This window comes from Cupressus sempervirens, chromosome 3 (assembly GCF_028749045.1).
Source record: "Cupressus sempervirens isolate cs-2001-9-10 chromosome 3, ASM2874904v1, whole genome shotgun sequence".
Taxonomy (NCBI): Eukaryota; Viridiplantae; Streptophyta; class Pinopsida; order Cupressales; family Cupressaceae; genus Cupressus; species Cupressus sempervirens.
Window position 1 is genome coordinate 644630009 of NC_143120.1, and position 21690 is coordinate 644651698.

Sequence of the window (21690 nt, forward strand, 5' to 3'; positions counted from 1 at the left end):
CATCCTAGAACTGGTCAACCATCTAGTCAACCCCAATCCAAAATAGATAGCATAGAGAAAACACAAAATACAAGCACAAGTTTGGGTTCATTAAAATCTTATAATTGAATTAAGTGTGGGGTTCTAGTTTTCAAATGAGGAAATGCTTATATGTTTTTTTCTCTAACTCAAATATTTTTTTGATAGCTCAAGTATTAAGCCCCTCCCATTACTCTTTTAAATAGTTTTCTACAGTGCTTTAAGAATGTTTTACTTAATCTCTATATTGATAAACATTTCCACCTTTTAATCGATCAATTTCGTCTAAATTACTCTAAGAAGAATTATCTATTTGAATCATTTATCATTTTGAATAGCTAATTTTATAATCTCAATCATTTCTAAAATATCCCCATATCTTTTAAGTTAAATCTAATTTATTCTAATATTGAATTATAACTTCATCTTTATTTAATATCCTAATAATCAAATGAAATAAAATATCATTAACAATTTATATAATATTTAATAATTATTAATTATTAATATGTAATATTAATAAATATAATAATTATTAATTATTAATAATAAAATTATTAATATTTAATATTTAAAATTTATTAATATTTAATAATATTAATTATAAAAAATTGAAATATTAAAATCGATTTCATATATATCATAAAACACTTTTTATAACATATAATAAAAAATTAAAAAAATAAAACACATTTCACATATATGTATCTGTTGTCACGGTATGTAGAACCCTAAGGTCGTAGGGCCTACGATGTCAGTGAGTACAAAGTACCCCTAACGTCATAGTACATGCGACGATGGGTACACTGCAATCGCAGTGGGTATGGGGGTGCCGGTTTCGTCCCCCCACCACCTTTAAATTTTATATATATATATATATATATATATATATATATATATATATATATATATGTTATTCTAAAACGTTTTTCCTATATGCAAATTTGAATTTTAATAATGCTACTTTTCGACTGCAATTTAATGAGTGTTTTAACATATATACATACATACATACATACATACATACATACATACATACATACATACATACATACATACATACATACATACATACATACATACATACATACATACATACATACATACATACATACATACATACATACATACATACATATATATATATATATATATATATATATGTAATGATCCCATCTTTTGGCCTTCATGTTCTCCAAAATCTAAGTGGAGGATAAGAAAAATTAAAGTCATTCAATTAAAAATTAAAAGGTGACTTTGTATTAAAAGCTTCTAGGGTATGTATTAATTATTGGAAGGACGAAAGCCTCTTGTGATTTAATTAATTATTGTCAAGGAGGAATTTCTAGGGTATGCATTAATTATTGGAAGGAGGAAGCTTCTAGCTCTTGCAATTAATTAATGTTTTAGTTCCTTCCAGAAGGATGAAGAAAAGGATAAATAGGGCTGAAAGTCTCATTGTTGAGCATGGGATTATTGTATTGGATGATTATGACTTGCATTTGATAAGAGCTTGGATGTGTGAATCACACTCCTTTTTTTTTGGCAATAGAGGACGTTCATTCTTTGTTGTAACATTCTAGACGTCATTCCCTTAAGGTTTGGCCTTTGGAATACAACTCTTTGTAATTGATTGCAACATTCTCAGCATTAATATAATTTCAGCCTTGGTTCAGCTTTTGGGCATTCCTAGGTTTCCATTACAGTGGTATCAGAGCTTGTTTACAAAGTGTTTCACGAAGTTATAACCAGTAGGTGCCCATTACAGTGGTACCAGAGCTATTAGTCCTGCCATCCTGTGAAGTTCTTATAGGAAATTTGGAACAGTGAGATAAAGGGAAAAGAGTTTGACAAAATGTATGCCAGTCCAGATCAAGAAAATGCAATGCTTAGGTTACTTAGTTCATTAGAGGAGGGGCAGCGGATGCAACAGGAGCATAATAGGCAAATGGATATGATGTTGCAACTTATGGCTAGACAGATGGGCATCAATATTAAAGATTTGTATGTTGCTCCAGTGCAGAAAGAAGTTGTTTCATCAGGTGGGATTGAGACACATATAGAGCCACCTAGCTATGATGCTGGTGATATGGAGTCCATCGATGTGGGATTAGAAGAATGCAAGGATACTATCATATCAACAGCCACTTCTATGTCATTTGAACCATCGAACGAGGAGTTTGGCAGTATGCATGTGGTTGTAGATGTGTGTTCTGATGATAGTACACTTGTTATTGCTAATGAGGTGAGCAATATAGTGACAGAGTCATATTATACTATCGATCAACACAGTGTTAATGTTCACTTTTGGGATAGTACTATGTTCAACATGGATGCAACATTGTCTTATGACAATCTAATGTTTGAGGCTAATGTTGATCATTCACTTGAGTGGAGTTGGGCTCAGTTGTCACCATCTACAAAGATTCAATTTTGTGTTGCAGCAGTTGGGAGGAAGAGGTTTCATAGATCTTCTATGGAGCCGCCTTTTGGTGACATCCAGACTTATACTTCTTCAGCACAAGTTTTGAGAGCTAACTCGCAAGACATGTGTTTGGTCTTAATGATGTTCATTTGCAGTTTGTTTAATGTCCATATGGATATCACATACTACTTCAATTGGGATCCAGGTGGAGGTTGGAGTTCATTATGTTACTTAATTGCTTGAGGACAAGCAATTTCAAGGAGGGCAGATTTGTAATGATCCCATCTTTTGGCCTTCATGTTCTCCAAAATCTAAGTGGAGGATAAGAAAAATTAAAGTCATTCAATTAAAAATTAAAAAGTGACTTTGTATTAAAAGCTTCTAGGGTATGTATTAATTATTGGAAGGACGAAAGCCTCTCGTGATTTAATTAATTATTTTTAGGGAGGAATTTCTAGGGTATGCATTAATTATTGGAAGGAGGAAACTTCTAGCTCTTGCAATTAATTAATGTTTTAGTTCCTTCTAGAAGGATGAAGAAAAGGATAAATAGGGCTGAAAGTCTCATTGTTGAGCATGGGATTATTGTATTGGATGATTATGACTTGCATTTGATAAGAGCTTGGATGAGTGAATCACACTCCTTTCTTTTTGGCAATAGAGGACGTTCATTCTCTGTTGTAACATTCTAGACGTCATTCCCTTAAGGTTTGGCCTTTGGAATACAACTCTTTGTAATTGATTGTAGCATTCTCAGCATTAATATAATTTCAGCCTTGGTTCAGCTTTTGAGCATTCCTAGGTGTCCATTACAATGGTATCAGAGCTTGCTTACAAAGTGTTTCATGAAGTTATAACCAGTAGGTGCCCATTATAATATATATATATAAATGTATATATATGTGTATATATATGTATGTATGTATGTATGTATGTATATGTATATATATATAAATGTATATATATATACATTTATATATATATATATATATATATATATATATATATATATATATATATATATAAATGTATGTATGTATATATATGTATGTATATATGTATATATGTATATATACATGCAGATTATTAATAAGTATTAGAACATTTTTAATAATAAACATATGTGTGTGTGTGTGTGTGTGTGTGTGTGTGTGCAGATTTGCATAATTTGAAAAGAGAACATATACATAGTTTTTAAACAAACAAGGCTTTCTAATTCTATAAGTTAAAAATTTCCTTTTAAAAATAATTGTTATCTAAATTTACCCATTAATCCATCTAATAGGTTTGTCCATATGCATCTAAAAACCCTAGCCTCATAGATTCCTCAGATCTACGCATGTGGGATTTTCCCATATAGAATTTAACTACCCATAACAAGAAGAAATATAACAAAGATTTTGAACACATGAAATCCTCAGAAAGCATTTAGAAGACACGAAGAAGACAGGAAGTGCAGAAGTAAAATATCATTTGCAAAATTCACAAGTGTCTACCTGGACACTGATGCTAATTCCCTTCTCCTTAGAATCCACAGAGCAAGCTCCTTCCTTCCCCAATGTTCCCGGGTCCTTGAAACATGCTCCCTGAGCTTCTAGGAGTGCCTGAATATAAAGAACTCTTAGGAAGCACCTAGAATGTCTCTAGAAACAACCAAAAGGTGTTGACAACTAAGCATGAGTCTTTTCCAACCTTCTAGATGAGTCACAAGGTTGTAGACACCATGTGCTTAATTTGTGTGCTAACTCCTGTGTTGTAGACATATGTGCAATCAAGAGGTGCATTTACTCCTAGGTAGACTTATAACTTTTATTTTAATTCTTTTATCTTTTCTATTATTATTATTTATTTATTGTTTTATTATTATTTTTATTATTACTATTTTTTAAAAATTTCTTTTATTTAATTCTTTTTTCTCAATTAATTCTCATTTAATTAATTAAAATCAAAATATCTAAAAACCATGATATTCTGTTAATTTTCCCCCAAAAAAATAAATTAATAATTAATTCTTTTAATTTTAGACTTAATTAATAGAAAATTCACCATAGACCTCCAAGATAAAATATGAAAACCCATCATAGGACAATCCATACAAAATCAGTCAAAAGAGTTAAAATCACGAATTATGTCATCTGACACATTCGGAAGGTAAAATATCTCGGATACTTGTCCTACCTTTCTAGGATAAAAAGGTTTAAGGGTTTAGGATTTGGACTTGAGAATTTATCTCCCCTCTCTTACCATTGAGATAGTGTGATAGGGTACGCTCATCCTGGCAATTTAGAGAAGTCGATACCTAGTACCTGCAACCTGCATATATATATATATATATGCTAAGCTAAACAGGCAATGGCCGAAAGTGGTGCATTGTGTAGATCTCGACTAGCAGGTGACTACGACTCCCTTCCTTAACCACATCAAAAATTCCATACATAAGAAAAAAATACGCACACCATACACATGCAAGTATGGGGTAGGTATCCATAAGAAAACACATGTGATAATAAACCATCTAACTAATCATCATCAATAACTAGAAATAATGTAATAATCATCATGCATATATGAAATGTAGATTCTAAGTAATCTCATCACATATCAACTGAATCCATAGCACAATATCTGATAATCTCAAAACAATGATGTTAACTATCAACATAAAACTAGTCTAACAGAGTTCGACCATGATAGCAACAATGTATCTAGAAAAAAGTGAATGAGGGCAGGCACTACAAAAGGTTATGGTTAGAGATTGAGATAGGAATAATCTTATGGGAAGTGTTAGATTTTGGACTATAATTATAATTATAATTGAGTACTTGGTTTATGGTTATGGTTAGTAGTACTATTAAGATTAGGGTTATGATTACAATTATATTTAAACCTAAGATATAATCACAATACTAACCCTTAGCCCAAAATAATGATTAAAAACTTAAATCTAGCTATAGTGCTAACGATAGCCTAATAATAATCCTATTCCTAACTCATACATATGACCTAATCCAAATCTTAAACCCCTAACACTAAATGCTATGTATGTCCTAAAGTTGATCATTATTTAACTATAACCCAACCCTTACCATTATCTTAATCTATAGGTTTAGTGTAAAGATTCAAGTAAGGTTAGGATTGGGGTTCAATTAAGATTGGGTTTCTATCATAGTTACAATAGAAATATTGTATTCATGGTTGCAATTAAATAGAATTAAGTTTTAAGTAATGTGTGTAATGATATAAATAGTTTAGGTTTTAGTTAAGGTTAATGTTTATTTAAGGTTAGGATATAATTAAGGCTATAATTCAATTAAGGTTACAGTTCAATTAAGGCTAACATTTTTCTACTATTTTTGTATTAACACACATTTATACTCATTATTTAATGATAATTTTGTATTTAATAATAATATTTATAAAGTCCTTATGTGTATCCATTCATGTACTTAGTATAATCATACTAACCTTGCATATGTCTTGTTGTTATATTCAATACTTCTCAAAGAAGCTCTTTATCAATATGTTATCAAATTTTTAAAGCTTTGGGAAGTCATTTAATTATGTTCTAATTACTATGTGTGATCTATTTTTCTCATCCAACAAAAGCCTTCTTCTTTTAAGAATTTTATTTATGTATGGATTGTCATTATCAATAGTTAAACTATATATGTGTGTGTGTGTGTGTGTGTGTGTGTGTGTGTGTGTGTGTGTGTGTGTGTGTGTGATTTTTATTTATTAGGGTTATATTTATTTAATTTTCAAAATGAAATTTTATGCTTTTCAATCTTAGTTATAATTTTTTGTTTAATATTTTGGCAAGTTTTTATTTTGATTTCTTATAGATCTTGTAAATCATAGATTTAGATCTATTATCTATTTTATATATTTGTTTATTCAGTTTCATTGATATTTTTAACATGTAAATAACATTGTAAATCACTATTAATTACTTCAATTTAATATGCATGTAATGTAGAATAGGCACCATAAAATATCAACAAAATACATTTTTTCTTACAATAGACAATAGTAGTCACCTACACTAATATAATTTAGTTTTTTGAATTTCAATTAATTTAATTTCAAAAATAACTATTGTTGCTTTAGTATTTGATAGAGAATTAATATAAATATAAAATTATTCACATATTTTTAAAAGAAAGTTTATTTTTAAATTGTTTAACAAATACTTTTTATTTTTTAATTAGATGGTGTTTTTAATATCTATTCTAAATAATTATGTATAAATATTAGAAATTGTAGTGCTACTATTTGTAACAATTAAATTTTTCTTATTTTTCTAGGTCAAATGCTAAATTATATATATGAACATAAATAATTATAATTTTAACTTTATTGAAAAAAAATCAATTCTATCAACCATGCCTACAAAAAAATACTTCTATCATATTAGACTCTTTTAAAATAAATAAATATTAATTTATTTTTTATTATCTACAATTGAAAAAATAATATCTATTCACAAAAAAAATACTCTATTTTAAAAATAGAAATTATTTTCTTTGCCTCCTTCTTTTAAAAGAACTTCATTTGTGTGGATTGTCATTATGAATAGTTAAACTATACACACACACACATACAGAAACTATGATGGGTATGTGACGATTTGATTTTTATTTATTAGGGTTGATAAGTAATTTACATTATGTTTCCAATGTAGGATTTGATCATATATTGGTTATTAATTGAATTTGCAAACTATTATAATTTTTCCAAGACTAAACAATTAAAGATATTTAAATATATTAATTATTGCTATATAAAATTTAAAGGGTCCCAATAGGAATCTTCTTCTTTCACATTCATATAAACAAATGACTCCTATCAGCTAATTGTTGAGTGTACATAAATGCACAACTGCTAGTCTATAATATTGTGTTTAATTCTAATAACTGCACTTATTCACTTAACTAAAGGCAAATACTTAGACAAGTACTTAGCCACTTAGTGGCACTTATTTATTAGTCCCTGCCTTTAAAAGGCAGAGACTATTGTTTTCATATCAAATAAAATCTATTAATCCTACTTTCACATCTCTGGGACCATAGAGAAAATAAAGATATGATATAGTTTATACAATTTTAATGTCTTTAATTTCTATTTTTTTTGAAATTTTTCTATTTTCCTATTCGTCAGCGGTCATTTTCCTAGTGGTTTTATTGTTTTTTTTTCATCTATCTTAAAAATAATATAGAGGATAGACACTGTCAATTATTAATGTTCATTTATGAATAATAAAAAGAAACAGCTGCGCATGACTATTAATGAATAATAAAAAGAAATAGCTGTCGATTATTAATGTTTATTTATGAGAATGAAGCAGAAGGCTGTTTCGAATTCCTTTGCTTTGCGTTGGGTTTTATTTATTTTTGTCTGCATTAGAGAAGGAAATGGCTCTATTAGGGCTTGTTGTTTTTCTGTGTATGTCTGTATAGGCTCATGTTTAGACTGGACCAATGCCCACACTACTTTCTATGGAGGCAGCGATACATCTGGAACAATGGGTGAGTGAACATTTCATCATTTTCTGTGTTGTATTTGCTTGGAAATTTGGTATTTGGGAAGCTTTACAAGTGGTCTTGTTTTGGTTTGAAAGTGGTTTTAACTGGCATTTGCATTGCAGGTGGGGCTTGCGGCTATGGAAATCTTTACAGCCAAGGGTACAGAACGAGCACTGTAGCTCTAAGCACTGCTCTGTTCAACAATGGCTTTTCAAAGTCGGCATTGTTCCCGTCATGTACAGGAGGTGAGTGAGTTTAAGCTCCCCTGGCCTCTTCCTTTTCAATTTTTGTGATTTGGGCTTATTATGGGGGATATTTGAGGGCTTATGTTTAAGGTGTTTTTGTTATGTAGGGTGGCCTGTCAAAGGAAGGGAGGAATTCGGTTCACCATTAGTGGCCACTCATACTTCAACCTGGTTCTGATCACCAACATTGGAGGAGCCAAAGATGTACAACCGGTTTCGATAAAGGGTTCTGGTAGCAGATGGTAGGATATGTCATGGAACTGGGGTAAAAATGGCAGAGCAGTAGTTACCTGAATGGGCAGAGTCTGTCATTCAAGGTCACCACCAGCGATAGAAGGACTGTTGCCTCGTATTACATGGCTTCGTCTGGCTGGCAAGTTGGCCAGACTTTTACCTGCTCCCAGCTTTAAACTAGGTTTTTTTTTCTAGCTAAAGTGTTCCTTGTTTTTTTCTTTGTGTCGATCGACGGGATCCATATATCGCTGGCCTCTGGTGGAAGATTGCGCTACTCGCTTTCGGTGACTAAAAATGGCCAAATCTTCTGCAAAGGTGCATAGTAGCGTAAATACTACGGCCGTTTCAGGAACCCTAGTTGATGATCAGCCTCTGGTAATTTTCTCCATTGATAAGGTTCTCCAGCCTCTTCAAATTTTTGGCACTGTTCCGGGCCTGGCTCCTGCAAAAGCGCCAGCGATTTCTCCTTTGGCTCCTCCCAAGGAGGATTCTGTTGTCCCGGCTAAACGTAACGCCGAAATTTTGTCGCCTGCCAGAATTGCGATCGTTGTTCTTTGGCTTCCAGCTAATTCCAAGAACTTGATTTATTTTGTCTAAGTCTCAATTTTTGTGTGTTTGTCTCTGGTAGATTGTACGGCATGCCTGGTGTGACATCGATTCTTAAATCTTTACATAAATTACGCATTTTGGCGACATCTGTTAATTAAATTTGCTCTTAAGCTATGTGGAGTATAAAGCCAAACACATGTCCTTGTACAACATCGATATGGTTGTGGTTCCATTTAAATATTGCGAGGTTGTTATTTGTTTTAATCAACAATACTTCACTTGCATATTTTTGAAAATCTAGAAATGCTACTTCTGCTTTGGAAATTTATTGTAATTTGTTTCATTCTATTTTGTTTAAGGCTTGAGATCTGCTGTCAAAACTATTTGGGGTTTTGGCATTACCATATGTCCAAAAGAGGCAAATTAACTTATGATGTATAGAAAACCTTCGTATTATGTTTTTTAGGTTGACCAACTACGTACAATGTTTTTGTCTTTCACAAATGCTGTGATGTGAAATTATTTTTGTTTAACTTGGGGAACCATATCAGGTATATTCTTTTGTAGTGATTTATTCTTTTAATTAACTAATTACAATGTTAATTATTATGTACTTCAAAAAAAAAAAAGCATAGATGACAAGTCATTTTAATAGACATGAGATCTGCCAAATGAAAGCTTATAGGCTGATCAGACCTTTTTATCATATATTTGGTTCATCAACGCTAAACATTTTCATATATTTATATTTTCCATTTTTACAGCATCTTTCTAGAACAAAAATAAACTTCCATCCTATAATGAGAACAAATAAGCTATTGACTAGTAAAATTTCTTGGAGTTTATTTGTGCAACACATGTAGATGATATTTGTGTTGCTTCTCCACAGCTTTCACCAACACATTTTTCTATTTTTATTTAATTTTTTAAGATTCATTTATGCCCAAATTTTCAATTGTTTAACTAGTACTTTACATTTATAAGATATAATTTTACTAGTTTTAAATCCTTCACTTCACATTGCTTGCTTCTTTAGAGCTCATTCTCATTGCCAACTAGTTGTATCTGAATTATGTTGTCCAGATTTTCCACTTTACTTCCCTTCTGTCACTAACAACTCATTCCTTTTCATAGGTACTACCAAGGATCATGAATAGATTAATCAGCTACAAGAGCACAACACTTCACCTTTTCTTTTGGTCCAGTCCTATTTTATATATAGGTATAAATGCTTTCGTTCAGCACACTGACCTGATCACTGCATATATGTTGCATACAATTTGCTCATTTTTCATTTACAACTAATAGCTTTTTCATGAAGTATGCTTCATTTTGCATGAACAACATACTAATTTATTTATTTTATACAATTGTTCCCCATATAGATACATAAATATAATTGCATTACTGTTCTTATAATGCATATTATATGGTCATTGCACATGTACTATTATATAAACATACTTGTTTATATCTTGGAAAAAGAGGAGTAAAAATTTATTAAGACATAATGGATTAGAACAAGGAGAGCTCAACCATACCTATTTATATCTTGCATGTACTATTTTTATGCAATTTTAGGATTTGCTAAAAGTCAATTATAAAATGAAGACTAAGCATTTTGTTTTTCCTTCCTAGCTTGAAGCTTAGTCTATAAATTATTTTGTTTAAGCTTAATTTTCATGAGCATGTCTAACATGTCCATAACTTCCTCACATACAATACATGCCATTTTCGTCTGCAACTATTTCCTCCAAAATTGTAACATTTCTTACAATAAGCATAAGGCAGGGACTGTTGCTCACCTATAGCCCTTGTTTGGGAAGATCTTATATAAACTATGGCTTGTGCTATTTTTTCTAACACATTCCAAGAATGATTTGGGTGTTTTTTCGGGGGTCCTTCGATAGCGGCAAAACTATTGGTGGATGAGACATGGTGCTTTTCAGGCAAGCAGTCATACTCAAAATAGCGTGTGTAGCTAATTATATTATACCATGGATCTCATACCGATCCATCACCATGTAAACTGAAAAAGATTTATTTTTCATCTACTTTAGTAAAAAAATCTGAAACGATAGAACATAACATGTAAATCGAAAAGAGCTCTGACTTCAGTATAACCATGAAATGGAAATTCAGAGATGAGAAGAAACGAGTAAGGGAAAGTTATGCCCTAGAAAGTGGGAAAATCATACCCCGTGAAGGGAAATTTTTCTATTTCCAAAAGTTTGTGGAAAATCATATCCCACAAAGGGAAATATTTGTATTTCCTTAGGGAGACTCTAAGGAAGAATAATGACCCACGATGGACTTGACAAAATTTGTGGGCTCATACCTCAAATTGCTAAACCATGATTGCGAATATACGACATAATCGGCTGGTCTCACCAATCACGGGGTGTGTTTAGACTGCAACCAATGAAAGTGATGTTTAAGGTAAACAAGCATCGAATGTCTAAATCGTTTATGTATCACTTCAATTATGTGAGGAATTCGGCTTGTCTAATCTGTTACGAGTTTTCATAATGTTCACACTCTTAAACAAGGCGAATTATAGATTTACTACTGTTGGAATCTGTCTATATAAACTCACTTTGTTCTCCTCTAGGAGACAGAGCAATTAAGTGAAAAAGAGAAATGGAGTGTTCTAAGCTAATGAGCGTTGTGGCTTTGATATGTTTAAGTATTCCCATGGTGGCATCTTCTTCTCTGCGAGAGTCCGGATTTAGAGTCAATCTGACTCGCAGAACAGAGGGGGGCTTCAATTCTACCGAGGGATTACGCTTGGCTGTCGATCGAAGCAAGAAACGGATGAATGCGATTGAGGCGTTTGTAAAGCAGCAGATAACCGGGGTGCAATTAGACGCTGAAACGCCCGTTCAAGCTGGGACTGCAAAATTTTTGATGAGCATTGCTGTAGGAACACCCCCTGTGAGCTTCGAAGCGATTGTTGACACGGGGAGTGATCTTGTTTGGACCAAGTGCGAGCCTTGCCAGGACTGCTCTCAATCTACGCCAATCTTCGATCCTCCAAATCGTCTTCCTTCTCCACTGTTTCATGCACTGACTCTCTCTGTGATGCTCTTGGTAATTCCAAAACTGCATGCAATCCAGACTGTGCTTTTAGGTACAGCTACTTCAATGGATCTCAAACAATCGGTGACCTGGCAAAGGAGTCAGTTTCCGTTGGCAGCGCCAGCGACGGCGTGTTTGATGGCATTGTTTTCGAATGCGGCCATGACAACCAAGGTTTCCTCTCTCGCTACGCGGACGGTCTTGTGGGGCTCGGAAGAGGTGATCTCTTGCTCATCTCTCAGTTGGGCTCCGAGGTAAATAACAAATTTTCCTACTGTCTCGTCTCCAGAACTAACTCGGCTTCGCAAACAAGCCCTCTTATTTTCGGTGACAGCGCTTCCTTGAACAGAGCTAAGACGATCTCTTTCATTACGAACAGTGCGAGTTCTTTCTGGTATATTCCTCTTACAGGAATTACCGTCAATGGCAACGCCATCGATATTCCGGCCGGAACATTTGATCTGGGATCGGACGGTAGCGGAGGCATGATGATCGACTCCGGAACCACCCTTACCTATCTAGTCCCAGCTGCGTACGACGCAGTGAAGGAAGCGATTCAGTCTGCCATTAGTCTGACTCCAATAGACGGCTCTTCCGTTGGGCTTGATCTGTGTTACCAGACATCCAGTAACGTCATGCTGCCAACCATAGTCTTCAATTTTGAAGGCGGTGTGGACTACGAGCTTCCAAGCGACAATCTTTTCATTCAGGAAAACGGTCTCTTGTGCCTCGCCATGGGTCGCTCCAGCAAATTAATTTCCATCTTTGGAAATGTACAGCAGCAGAACTTCCACATCTTGTACGACAATGCTCAGAACACTCTCTCCTTCATGCCCGCCAAATGTGATTCTCTTTGAATAGTGAATCATCCTCTTAATCTGCCTTCTCTTCTTCTGCCTCTTCTCCTTTTATTCCTCTTATGGTAGTTTTCTTAGAACTTCCAATATAATTATGCTCTGTACCGTACTCTCTTTAGATTTTCTGCACGGCCTCATATAATATATAATCTGATATTGTTGCATTTCAATGTGTCTTATGTCTTTGAGCTTTTAAATATCATGTGCACTATCTAACAGCGGTATTGCATTTTAGATTCAGCATCTTGAGGGGATGCAATGTCCATTTATCCAATCTGAGGGAGTAGAAGGAAACTGCTTTTGCAATTTGCAAAACACAATTTATTTGTTCTGTTAAATTTAAAGTGAATGATAATAATTATGAGTAAACTTATATAATTAGACTTCACCTTTTGATATTATTGTAGAATACTTGCAAACATTAATGGACATAATTCTTTAACAATAAACATAATTTTTTTAAACATATAGCATGTAAATAAATTAATACATTTAAATTATAGATTTAAAAAATGAATGTACCAGTGAAAAAAAAATAGACCAAAAATTATCTTGTTAAATAAAAGAAACAAGATTCACATAACTTTCTTTCTGACTCTCAAGATGTGATAAATATATTTTATATAAGTAAAGTAATGTTAATATTCGATAAGAAGAATCTATACATCGTATAATTATATCTTTCTTATGCCAATGTTGCCATGTGAACGGAAGGTAATATAATTATTTTCGCTAGTGGAACTATCCATTACTTCAGTGCGATATAAAGTTTCATGAATGTAAGAAATGATAGTGCAGGACATCTAAAACGAAAATACCTTTCTACTTTAGTATGATCCAAAAGATGAATAATCTAGTTACGAAAAATTTCGTAACTAGAGAAGAAACAGAGAAGGAAAAGAAATGCCCCATAAGATGAATAATCGTAGTTTATTATTCTATTCATTCAATTAGTGTTAACAATTACGATGCTTAAGTTGAATGCAATCAATTTGACTTAAAATCACATAGTTAAATTCTGATAGCAATATCACAATTAATTATGTGACGGTTAAGTTGAACGATATTGACTTGTCTAATCTGATAGCAATATCACAATTAAATATGTGATGCTTAAGTTGAACGACATTGACTTGTCTAATTTGATAGCAATATCACAATTAATTATGTGACGCTTAAGTTGAATGACATTGGCTTGTCTAATCTGATAGCGATATCACAATTAATTACACAACGCTTAAGTTGAACAACATTGACTTGTGTAAACTGATAATGTGCTTTAGTGGAAATTAAAAATGGAACCAAAGAATAATTATGCCTAACGATGGCAGATATTTTTTAATTGAAACTATTCCTGATATTCCCCTGGTCTTGTTAATTCCTGCCCATGGTAGGAAAACTTATGCATTCATGTAAGTGTTAATATCACATTAACACTAATCAATCAAATCAAAGAATTTAAAAGATTATATGAAATCTCAAATGTTTATATCTTTTTCTAATTTTTCATTATTTTATAAATCATATTTTTCATTCATTCTATTGGTCCATACTATTTTTGGTGGGGGAGAAAATTAATTTTCTTCAACAAAAATACAAATATTTTCTAACCATTAACGTATGGATTAATTACAACTTTATCTTTTCCACATTTATAACAAGTTAATATGATTTATTTATTTTCAATCATTTTATCTTCCACCTCACACAATATGTCTAATCAATATTAATTCTCAATAGCAATATAATTTCAATATGTTATATCTTTGTATTTCTATTTCTATTTTTTTTAACTTTGATTTTTTAATAAAAGTAGTTAAATTATTACTATTATTTTACTTTTATAAAAATAAATTAAACAATATTATTTTCTAATTATATTTTATAATAATGCTTGTAATATGTATAATTGATAAGTGTTACAATTTATAAATTATATCATTTATTATTAGTAATATTTTTTATTTCAACAATTTATCATTTAGTTTAATTATATTTAAAACTTAAATATATATTTTAATATTAAATTAATCATTATATTTTACATCAAAAAAACATACTAAAGAAAATAACCACAAAAATGAAGTAATTCAATTCTAAAAGATATATAAATTATTATTAAGTTTTTATAAACTATGTATTAAAATTAAATAGTTATATTCTATTTCTTATTTATTACATCATATTTATTCATCAACATAAAATTTATATGTATTACATCTATTTATTATTTACGAATGTACATATTAAATTATATAGATATTATTTCATAATTAAAAATTACTTAATTTTATAAAAAAATTAGAAATATAAAACATTAAATAGTGAACCTTCTCTAATTGTGTAAAATTAAACAATTAGTTTTATTCATAAAATATTTTTATATTTCAATACATTTCATTTTTCCTTATACAAATGTGAGTTTTAATATGAAAATTAAATTCTTAGTTTCATTAATTAAAATACAATATATTTTAATTTTTTATTATAACCATGATTTTATTTTGACTATTTATTTTATTAAGAAAAATAATTATATTTAATTCTCTCTCTCTCTCTCTCTCACACACAACTTATGTTGGTATCACTCTATCTTACTATTATATGTCTCTTCATCTTTCTCCTCTATATTATCTATCCTTTTTTCCTATGCATATATGTTTATGTTGTTATTGTTCTATATAACTGCTATTCATCTCTATCTAATGATTAAATATAGTATGACTTCCATTTGATAATCAAGATAAGAATAATACATAATTGGGAGAGTTTTTCCAACTACTTATGGTTCTCTAGTAGCATGCATAACATGCTTAAACATCTAATGTGATACTCCAAATGCTTCATCACTTCTTCAAGTTCTATAATTCAAATATTGGTATGGATATCTTTCCTCATTGCACATATTTTAAGTTGTCAATGTAGAAGGTGTAAATTTGTCTAAAGCATATGTATTGATATAATAATATAACATGAGAACTTAACAACAAAATATGAGCCATCCTATTAGATCACAAGTGCATTTCTAGGACGAGAATTTAACAACAAAATATGAGTCATCTTATCAAATCACAAGTGCATTTCTAGGAAAAAATTAATGCATTCACAATGTTAATTTAGAACTATTTAACCTTTTTTTCACTCATCTACACCTCTACAACCATTATGCATTAGGCAGGAACTATGGCGCATTGCGTCTCTTGTTATTACACATTTTAATAGTGTATAATAAAGTTGCGTCATGAACATAGACTTGTCCAAATTTCCATGGGTATTTTTTTTTAGAGTTTTACACTGCCTATATAAATTCACCAACCTCTATGTATAGAGATATAGCATTTTAGTATAACAAAGAAATGGATTTCTCTAAGTTCTTGGGATTAGTAACTTTAATATGTTTGTAGTATGCCCACGATGGCACCTTATTTATATAGTGCGATGATTTTTGTTTGGTATATTCCTATTATAGGAATCACATGAACAGCAAGGCTATTCATAGTCTTGCTGGAACTTTTGACATGCAAGAAGTTGATGGTAGTGGAGACATGATCATCAACCATGGAACCACAATTACCTATCTAGTCGAGGTTTCCTACAATCACTATTGCATAAGAAGTCATTTTAAAACATTTTTTAAGAAAATAAAATAAAATTCATCATATATTTTAATATTTTAATTCTTTGAATTCAAAATTATTATTTTTTTAATTGTCTTAAATAAAAATTTAATATAAATCTAAAAAAATAGAAAATGCATTTTCTCACTTCAAAACAATGTGTGAAAGAAATGATTAAAGGGCTTTTTAAAGAAGGATTATAAGTTTTTTTTGTTTAATTTGAATGCCATGCTTGGTTCACAAACCAAACAAAATAGTGATTCTAATACATATGCACTAAATAGGGGAAGGAATATATTATGCATTGTGAGTTTCTAAACACATCTTTATTGTGGGTCTCTTTTGTTAATGCTCAAATAAATCAATGGTTGTTTTTTATGTGGTTAAATTTGTGACCAAATTAGTATTATCTATTTTCATCATCTTGTATGATTGGTATCATAGATACAAGTATTGATGTGAGTGCCACAACCATAAATATTGGACCATAGTAAGGAATATCTTGATATCAATTTTAATGCATAGGTAAATACCACCAAACTCAAGCATCAATGCACTGCATTCTTGGGCATGGCTTGTGAATGCAAAGAGAAATGCATTGATTATATTCAAACTGAATTGAGAATCAGAATGCAATGATTTGGTGAGTATTAAATTGCTCATAGATGACTATATAAATTCATTATTCTAGTAGAAAAAATAACTATGAGAATATAACTTTCCATACCTAATTTATGTTATTAATATAATCTAACTAATTAATGTAAAAACTACAACATTCACCCCCTTATTACATTAATCCAGAAAAGACTACAAATAGGAAGGGTTTTAAATTATCCTTCTCGAGACTTTGATGAAGCACCTTCACCAATCCTCTTTTTTTTCTCAAAAAATAATGAATTGACCACATTAGTGGATCTCCTCACTACAAAAACTAAAGCTATCTTCATAATATAAGTACTCCCACCTTCCCTACATAATGAGGCACATTTCCTCCAAAATTTCATGCCTTTTCTTAATGTGTCTAATGCCTCCTCTAACGTTGCACAAGAGATGCCTTTCCTCCAAAAGTCCACATCTCCTTCGAGTATATCTAATGCATCCTCAATTTTTATGGAAACAATCATCATTAATATATCTTCACATGAGACATATTTACTCTCAAAAGACACATGACCTTTGAGTGTGTCTAACACCTCCTTATGTGTTCAATAGATCATTTTCAAAATGCACCTCCCCCTCCTCCCCCTCCCCTCCTTTCCACTCCTTAGAAGGACAATCATGGTGCCAATACTCCTTTTCTTTTCAAGAAAAATTTGCCAAGTTGCAGCTTTATAGGGACAAAACTAGTTGCTTCTCATACAATAATCATCACTCAACAAGAAGCTATATTGGGATGAAAAAAATGTTTTTTCCTCTATTGCATCGAACCTTGTAGCTAGAAGAAAGTTTTTACTAATTTCCTTTACAAGATCTTTATGGACATCAATCTTCTTTCTCATCTATTTGTTTTCTCTATTATGTCAATTATTAGAGTCACATGACTTTCATTCTCTATAGAAAATAGTATTGTATATAATGGAGTATTAGAGTAGCCTTTCTTATAGAATAGCATCATTCTCTCTTTAACAATCACAAAAATGAATGTAGAAACATTGTAGGCTATTTAAACTTGGTAGAAACTATGAAGCTTGGTAACCATTGAACTACTCAATAAGAACTCTAGGACTTCACACTACTTGAATTTACTTGGTAACCACTAGAATGCTTGGTAGGAACTGTGAAGCTTGGTAGCTATATAGAATCTGAATAAGTGTTCTCACTAATAACAAACCTGAGTTAATGTCAACAATCTCCCCCTTTGGTGTTACTGAAAAAAGCACCTATAAGCCAAAACTTATATATATTCTATTTCTCTCTCTTTTTGATAATAATGCCAAAGATATATTCAAAACTTATTTACATAGAGACACCCGTATAAGAAAGATACTCAAAATGTACCTTAAGTATGAGTGCTAAAGTATTATCCCAATTTTCTTTCAAAACTTTGCATGTATATAGAGCAAATTGAACTTCTACAAAAAGTTCTATCATGTGATCTACAATTGAGAAATTATTGTCATGGATCAATGTTTAGAAATAGACAATGTGCTTTTGCATCGTGTCCATTATGGGAAGGATCATATTCTGAATATCTATCAGTGAAGACTAGATCCTTGCTTCCTCTCTCAACAATTATGCCTGCATATCTTATAAGAATCTAATTTTCATATGATGTGCAGAGCTTGAACTAGGTTCAAAGTTGCAATTGTTGTGTACTAGCCTTCAAATCTTCATCAATCTTTGTCAATTTACCCTTTATTTCCTATGTGAACTTGGTAACATTGCATAATTTTCCAAAAAGTGATGTTACATTTGTGCAAGAATTTTCAAGATTGGTCAAAATTGTGGAAAGTTCCACTTGCTGAATAGCAATTTTTTGAGCAATGTGCTCAAGAACTTTGCTATCAAATTTCTTCTCTACTTTTTCAATCATTTTTTCTTGACCACTGGAGTCCTCATTAAACTTCTAGATTACTTCTTCTAATTGAAACAAAATGTGTTGAGAAATATCAACTTCAAAACCTATTACCTTAGTCAAAATATTCTTAGCACTTTCTATGATCTTATATTCTCTATCTCTTTCCTCTCTTAATTTCTTCTATTTTGCTTAATTTTGCAGGAATTGACTAGCTATTTGCATTTGATCTACAATGGCATTATCAAAATCCCACATTGGAATCTCAATCTCCTCATCTAAATCAATATCCTCCTCTATCTCTTTTCCACTCAAAAGTCTTTTACATGGTTGAGCCTTGGGTTCAATTGCCTCTGTACATTCTGCCTTAGAATGTGGAATGGAAACAATAGTAGAGACAATAGGAATAGTAGTAAAAATTGTTATAGTAGTAACAGATGGAATACTAACTAGTATGCTTATTGAATCCAAAACTAATATACTTACAGAAGTATCCAAAGCTATAGAAAAAAAAACTATAGAATCCAAATTTGTAGCACTCGAAACTACACTTAGTACTGAAGAACACAAAATCGTAGAACATGTTGTACTCACTGCTGATGAACCTAACTCAAGAACTAAAGAAGAGGGAGGTTGCATCTTGGTAGATGAAGTGGTAGACACTTCCATTAGTGATGTGCTAAGCTGTGAGTGAGGGAAGAGTGATTGGACATTTGATGTATCCACTGTGGTCACAATCAAACTTGTTGAATTTGACTCTGAACTTGATGTAGCTACTGATTTGGTTGGAGAATGAGGAAGTGAGGCAATGACCACTATAACTATCTTCATAGGATCAGTCTCCTCATCATCTTCTTTGACTTCCTCAATTGCTTCTTCCTCTTTATCTTCTTCAACTTCTTTGTTGTCAAATTTATTGTTTCAAAATTTGTTCCTTCTTCCTCATCATCATTGTCATCATTCTTGACTTCTACTGGAGAGTCACTTTGTTTTTACAAGTGATAAATATTCTTCCACATGCCTGTAGCATTCTTGACTACATGCTCTATATCTTTTAACAAGGCTAAAAAAGTATTGAATCTAAGGGTCATTTTGTCTTCATTTTTCTTCGTAGACTCTTTTACCTCAACATTGGAAAAGCTTAGTAACAACTGCCTTAGGGTTTTTCCATAGATATCTTTTGTTGTCTATATGGCTGAGTCTCATTTTGGCTTCAATCTCTCTAATAGATCATTAGAAATCTTAGGGGCTATCTAATCAAGGGGATACTTCCATTTACTGATCTTGGTTAGCACCAATTCCTCAATCTACTTCTTCTCAGCCTCTATCCTAGTCTCATACTTTAATGATTTGAAGTTGGTTATACCTGCACCTTCTTCCATTTGTTGAAGTCTTTCCTAGAAGGTAAGAGGAGGCTTGCTAAATATAACTTCACTACCTTTCTTCCTGGATCTTCTGGTAAACACTATAGTGGATCGCTTTGGTGGCTTGGTGATGATCACCTTGTCCATCTTCTTCACTAGTTCTTCCTTTTCTGACTCATCTTCATCCTCTGCTTCATCATCATCATCTTCTCCTTTACCCTTGGTCAACAAAAGAGGTGTGTTGGTTTTGAGTTTTGCTATTCTCCTCTTGCTTTTGTTAACCACTTGTGGAAACTTGATTTCAAGCTCTACTCTTGCCTTGGCCTCATCATATGTTCCAAAGTGTGGTGCCTTTGTATCAGCAAGTTCATTTATCAAAGCCTCAATTATTTCTTTTGCTTCATCAATGTTCACCTCATAGGGAAGAGGTTTTACCCATACAACTCTTTGAATCACTGCCTGAATGTAGACTTTGTCACTATCTACCATGAAACAAACATCATCTTTGTAATCTTCAACCAATTTCTTGGGAATCTAGAATCTATTATTCATTTTCTCCTTGAAGACGTCAAAGTAGTTATTCATTATGCTAACAAAATTATCACCCATTTCTTTAATGTACTCATTAATCTGATACAAAACTAGCACATCCTTTCTCCATATGACTGTACCTTTAGAAGGGAAAAACTTTTGAACATAGAAAAATAGACATGTCAACAATGAACTAAATTTACAAGGATTGTTCTTAAATGTCCTCATACTTTCCATGTTTTTGTAGAACTATTTCAATAACAAGTCTACAAGATCATATGATAGATTTTTTTCATGACTTTGAATGCCAAGTCTACTGCTTCATACAACACACTATTTAGATGACTCAAACTATAAATCTTGTGTGCTATCACATGTATGCCAAATTTTAGTTTTGCATCTATTACACTACTAATCTTCATTCCTCTTCCATCCCACTCAACTAGGGTTTTCTTCTCTAACTCCACCTGACCGAGGGTTTTGGTAGTTTTGGATTTGGAGAGAATGTTTTTTAAAATGCTCCAAAAGGCTTCCCTAGCTTGAGATGTCATATAACATACAAATTATGCTACCGATGCAGTAATTTTTAAGTTAATAATAGTCTCAATCATCTTCAAGCTTGGTCTACATGCGATAAACCATCTTCTTAGTGATCAAAATTGGTTGCTCAAGCCATAACTGACTTCTATGAACTCAACTTAGGATTTATCTAATCCATTTGATTTGGAAACT

At 31.8% G+C, this 21690-nt stretch overlaps 2 pseudogenes; both read left to right on the plus strand.

The window, feature by feature from the left end:
- The first annotated feature begins 7854 nt into the window (after positions 1–7854).
- On the plus strand, positions 7855–8620 carry LOC149568341 (expansin-A15-like; annotated as a pseudogene).
- A 3013-nt stretch (positions 8621–11633) lies between these two features.
- Positions 11634–12928, plus strand: LOC149568342 (aspartic proteinase nepenthesin-1 pseudogene; annotated as a pseudogene).
- Positions 12929–21690: the final 8762 nt, after the last annotated feature.